This window comes from Sceloporus occidentalis, unplaced genomic scaffold (assembly GCF_023333645.1).
Source record: "Sceloporus occidentalis isolate IW3139 unplaced genomic scaffold, rSceOcc1.0.p SCAF_3, whole genome shotgun sequence".
NCBI classification, from domain to species: Eukaryota; Metazoa; Chordata; class Lepidosauria; order Squamata; family Phrynosomatidae; genus Sceloporus; species Sceloporus occidentalis.
The window spans coordinates 90,676,856-90,683,301 of NW_028316983.1; positions in this window are offsets into that span (position 1 = coordinate 90,676,856).

Genomic DNA, 6,446 nt, shown 5'->3' on the forward strand with positions numbered 1-6,446 from the left:
TTCCTTTCTGTCCCCCAACAGCTGCGCCTTCTCGCCAAAGACGCTTTGCGCCTCCCGAGAAGGCGCAGCTGTTGGGGGACAGAAAGGAACCCAGGCGACCCTCCTCTGGGAGCAAAACTCCCTCAGAAATAGAGGGTTCCTTCTCCTCTCCCCTTCGCCTGCTTCGCTGCTCTCCTCAGAAAACAAGACCGCCTTCTCTTCCCTCGACCTCTGGGGAAGCAAGCTTTGGAGGAGAGCCTTTTGGAGAGCCTCCTGGCTGAGGCTGCTGAGGCGAGGGCGCGCTCTAGCGGGAAAGGAAGGCGCCAGGGCTCTCTCTCTCTCTGTCTCTTTCAGGGGGGAAATATCCCTGCCCAGCCCCAACCCCCTCCGAGGTTCTCCCCCAAAGCTTTGGGCCCTTGGAGGGAGGGAGGCCACCCCCACCCCAAAGGCGCCCACAGAGATGAGGTTTATTGTTAGTATTGTGAATAATATTCATATTATCATTAGAATATTGTTATCGAATAGCAATGGCAAACCCCCTCTGAACAATGCTTGTCAAGTGACTTTGCTGTATGGTAACATCTACACAAATCCTACAATAAAGCATGGGGGGGGGGGGGGGGTCTGAGATGTGCTCTGTTAAAACCCTCCAACTTGACACCAGTCCTCCCCCTTTCCTATCATTGTATTTTAATATAAAACCTCCAGTGATCTCCCCGAATGAATGCAGTTGTCCGAAGAAGCCATTAAATGACTGGGGCGGTCTGGGCTTCCTTAAGGTGGATCTCCCATTTAGACCAGTGGTCAGCCAGCTAGTGAAACATTAGCCTCATTTGGAAAAGATCTAAAGGTCCAGAAGTGAAGCAGCCAACTTGACAGCTGTCATGGGAAGTCACTTTGTGATTGTGCACTGTAGAAATCGTCTGTCCTGAATTTCTGGCAAACTAACTTTGTACGCCACGCATTTAGACTTATTCCCTCAACTAAAAAGACATGCTCCAGGTTCTTTTGGTTTTGGCTGCACTTTTTAAAGTGCTACAACATCCAACTAGAGCTATACAAAGTATTTGAAGTGCAGCCAAATCCTTAGCTCTAGCAAAGGCAGCATCCTCCACAAATCCTCTTCAGTGAGGAGCAATTACAAATAAAGAGCTTTTGTGCAATCACATTATCATCTTTATGATGCCTTTAACCCTAGTCTTATCCAATGATGCAACTACCTAACAGGTTTTCTTCTTCTATTACCAACTCCTCCTGGGTATTCACACAGTGTCTAGAAATCTTACCTGTCATCTTGAGGGTGGCAGATTCACGCATCAATGCAAGGTAACTGACCACTATTTTTTGGTCCCAATTTTATTCTGCACCTCAACATTTTCATCAAGGGTGCCAATAAACATATCCCCAAATAGATCTGTGGGTATCTTTACCCTTATCTATGGTGGTATTTGCCCCATTTGAGAATTCTAGTTTGACACTAAAGCTCCATGACCCTCACTAGCCCTGCTCTTTAGTTTGCTTATCCCATGAGGATGCATCTACACTGTAAAATTACTGCAGTTCCACACCACTTTAATTGCTACAGCTCTATCCTACAGAATCCTGGGTTTTGCAGTTGTGCAAGGCACCAGCATGCTTTGGCAGAGAAGGCTAAAGAGCCTGTAAAACTAGACGCCAGAATTCCATAGGATGGAGCTACAACACTTAGTGATGTCAAGATGCATTGCTTCTGCAAATCCACCCTGAACTGTTTTCTTTTTTAAGTCTCCTAAACTGAAGACTTCTAACATGAGCACCAGTATGGTACACAGTGGCCAAGAGTGTTGAACTTAGGAGTCTTCACGTCCATTCTCTCAATCCAACTTACTTTGCAGCTGTGAAAAAGTGGGAAGGAGAGGAACATACAATGCTGTGACTTCACTAAGGGAAAGGTGGAATACAAATGCAATTAACAAAAATCATATGCTACATAATGTTCCATCCCAAATGCTTCTCCCATGCACACTTTTGTGTGACAAAAAGACAATGCTGATTTGGAGGTCTTATTTTAACAATATGAAAATTAGTAATCATAAAGTACTAAAAGTACATTCTCAGATATACATACCTTTAGAGTAAGGATGGGCAGAGTTTAGCCCTGGATCTATTGACAGTTCTTTGGTAGATTGTTCACAAGTATTTATAAGCTTATTAGACTGTTAAGGTTTCAAAAGCAATAAAGTTCCAAAACACACTACAGAAATAATCCACTTTGAGACCACTTTAACTGACCTGGTTCAGTGCTAGAGAATGTTGGGAATTGTAGTTTATTGTGGCACTAATGCTCTGACAGAAGCTAGCTACATGCCTAACAAAACTACAGTTCCCAGCATTCCCTAGCACTGAGCCAGGACAGTGAAAGTTTCAAACTGGATTATTTCTGCAGTGTGCTTTGGATTAGTCTGCATGACAGAGTGTAGGTTCCTGGTCCCCTCACAGGTGGCAAAAAATGGCAGTGACAATCTATAAGTAGTCAAATCTGCAGATTGCCAGCCTGCTGAAGCAGAGGGCCCACTGTTAAAATATACAAGTATAAACACACAAAATTAAAGTGTTTATGTTGCCCATGGAATAGATACATTGGGCAATGAAGGTTTGTAGAAATAAGCATTTTCAACATGCATCTTTATAAAAAGTTGGAAATAATGTTCTACATAGTGCTAAAGGTCATGCTCAGAACAACTGCACACCAAATCTTGAGACTGGGGTACCACTAGGATGGCCTCTCCAGATGACCTGAAGAACTAAACAATTTTACTTCCTTTTCCAGTCTCAAGTTCTACTGCTGCTAAAATGAAGAAAGCTTGTAATCAGTCCCCAATCCCAAACGTGACTTCTACTCTGTTCTGACAAGGAAAAGAGATATCTTTAGTTCTACATGCTAGGTATTTTTCACCAAGCGTTCCAGCAGAAGCCAGCCTACACTGCATTGGAATGGTATTTTTCTCTCATTACAGTTAGAAACAGTAGGCTGCAATTAATTCCTTGCAGTGGTTTTATGTGTTAAAAAGGGCTGATGTTACGGATTGCACAACCTGCAGGTGACTGCCTCTTTGACTACTACTTGATAATGACTAAGCTGCTGCTCATTAGGTCCCCTGTATAGTAAACCTCATTTCATCCCTAATTATGAAAAAATATTATCAGAATGCAGTACTGGTATCTCAGCAAAAGTAATTTCCTAAAATGAAAAAATATCTGATTTAAAACAGATTCCCAGTGCTGTAAACAAAACTGGAGCGAACTACCACAGAAGCACACTGAGCGTATCTTTTCTATAAAATCTTTTAACAGTGTTTAGAATGGAAGCTTACATTTATAGACTTAGGCCCAAGTAATAAGCAATATTTTTAATTCAGTTAAAAAGCTGTAAAAACATCTGAGATGTCCATCTGAAGTATTCCTTATTCCAGTAATCTAGCTACCATCCCTTGGAAAGCTCAATCTGTCCCAAAGAAAATTAGGTTAGATTTCTACTTCTACATCAGATTGGTGCTTTTCAACACCATAGATGTTTATCGATACTAGGCTGTATTTCTGTTACTGGAATGATTCACTTTGAATTTATCATAGTGCTTTTAGGGAAATTCAATAATTTATATTTACTGATGTTATTTACATACCATCAACACTGCTTTCTAAAAGCAATAAAACAATCCATAAAAAGCCACTGCAAAAAGTTCAGTATATAAAATCGTGCACAAGCACAATTACTTAAGCACATTTACTAAGAATTTAGTTGTTCACAAATATAAAAACGTAAAAATATAAATGTATAATAAAAACCCTTAAATTTAGCAACATTTTGCAAGATTTTAAAAATCTATCAGCTTATTGTTCTTTTTCAGTGGCAGGCACATACTAGTTTCTTCTGTAGATTCAATTATCAATCTGACAAAAGCTGCAATAAGAGGATATCACCATTTGTTGCTTTTGTTTTATGTTCTGAAATTACTATCATCCCACCTAAAATAGGAAACTCTGGTAGACTTGTGCAGACTTGATGAAGCATAAGGAGTAAAGCAGACTGAATGGAAGTTATTTATTTTTAACATATGCAGGCCAGCATACACTCAAGATGAGCATACACTCATGACTTATTTCCATACCTCTCATTTCTGTCACACACAACAAACAGGGGCTTTATTCTGTCTCATCCTAGACTTACCACTCAAGCTTGTATGGGATGAAGCCAAGAAGTCAAAGCGCTAAAATAATTGCAACTTACCTTGGGTTGGAAACTCCCACCATCATAGATCTCTACTGTTATTAAACCATAATTGGCTTAGGTTGAGAAAATGAACTCAGGCACCACACACTCACTTGAAATGTACTGCAGCACTGTTGCTGATTCCACTTGTTCCATTTACTAATGCTCTTCAAAGTCTCTTGAATGTGGGTAACTAATCCATACCAATCGGTAATCAATGTAAGTAAATATTAAGATGTGCTGGAGCAAACTTTACTGAATTCATATATAAGCGCTTGGGGCACAGCTGGTAGTGAATGATCAGGAAAGTAAACTAGGGTTTGTGGTAGACAGCTCAACTAAAAATGTTGCCCAGTTTATAGAATCTTGGGTTGATGATATAGCAGGCAAATTCCTGAAAATGAACTGAAATAAACTGAAAATGAAACTACTTGTTGTCATAATGCTTTTATACAAAATTATGGTGGGATCATATTATCTACAGTTGTGATCACTGATCTCAAAGATAAAGCTGAAAGAGATGCAGAAAAGTACAAAAGATCAAACGGAACCTGGGGCTTTATGGCTAAGAAAAAAGAGAAAAGAGGTAATAGTATGAAAAATAAACAAATGTGGATAGGATTTCATCCCTTTCTTAGTTTTACAACCCAGTCATCGAAAGCTGAACTGTAGAATCTTGTAGCAAATTTGTACAAACAACAAAGTTTGTAAAAATTACAAAGTTAGCTACAAGAGGTAACAAGAGTAGTTTGAATTTGAAAGGGGATTAGAAAATTCATGCATTATTATCTAGTAGGGTGGCTATATACAGTGGACCCTTGTTATACGCTGGGGTTTGGTTCCAAGATCCCCCGTGTATAACAAAATCCGTGTATGCTCAAGTCCCATTAAGTATAATGACATAGCAAAATGGTGTCCCTAATAAAAAATGGAACATCAAGGTAAATTTATACTTTTTTGGAACATTTTCAAACCGTGTATGCTTGAATCCGTGTATAAAAAATCCGTGTATAAGAAGGGCCGACTGTATTGCCAATATTTTTGTACTCATTTGTGTATTTCCTATAGGCAGGCATCTGACTGGTCGTGAGAACAGGATCCAGGATCTCTCTTATGTCCAGGTTTAATGTGAAACAGGCCAATCTGATTCTTACCAAAGTCTGAAGAAAGAGACTCCTCCCTCCATAACTGTCATCTTCCGGCCTGCGAGGGAGTGACCAGGCAGGCCCAGCTCCATCAGGGCTAGCCTGAAGAAGAAGAGCCCTCCCTCCAGTCCATCTGCCTTGGTCCAGGACTCAGAGGGAGAGAAGAACCACTGGACCTCATCCCCTTTCCCACCACCATTCTCTTCTCCTTTTGTGTCGTGTCTTTTAGATTGCAAGTCTGAGGGCAGGGAATCGTCTAATTAAAAATAATAATTGTAAGCTGCTCTGATAGCCATTAGGGCTGAAGGGCGGTCTATAAATACCATAATAAATAAATAAATAAATAAATAAATAAATAAAGTCTGAAAATTATTTTTGGTATCCTGTGAAGAGTCTTTCAGAACCTGTGAAATACTGATAGTACTTGACTTTAAGAGAGATCACTAGATTAACTGAATCCGTTCTCAGGAGATGAAACTTACTGGTTCTTGCAGACCCTATTTTTTTCCTCCAAAATGTAAGAGTTCACAAGAACAAAAAATTGGCAAATCTAAGGTTTTAGCATTGCTGAAATCCAGGTGAGCAAAGCAAGTCCACATCTTTCCTAACTTAGGTCTAATAGAATAGTGTCTTGATTTCTTTAAATACTTAAAACCACAGTAGAAGTGCATGTAACTAATGGGTTACATGGATTTAATTGTATGTATTCTATTTGATTTTAAGTTACTCTTGGTGCTGTGAATGAAGCAAGGTGAAATATAATTCCACTTAATAAAGCTTTGGTATAAAACTGAGTGGTGGTTTTGATGTGCTGGAGCTGAAGAGGGCAACTGATTAGATTGAACTTTACTACAAATTATACAGGAGATTTGGGGCGGGAGATACAAACAAAGTGAATTTTACTGTTCCCCTGTTAATATTTTTAAAAGAATTGCATTGTAGAACTGCCATTAACCACTGTCTCAGTCGGTTCACAAGCACTACTATATATTAACTATGACTGGATGAGGAATAGATGTTAGTGATGATAAAGTGTGTCTGCCAAAAAGATGACATCAAGAAGCACAAATGAA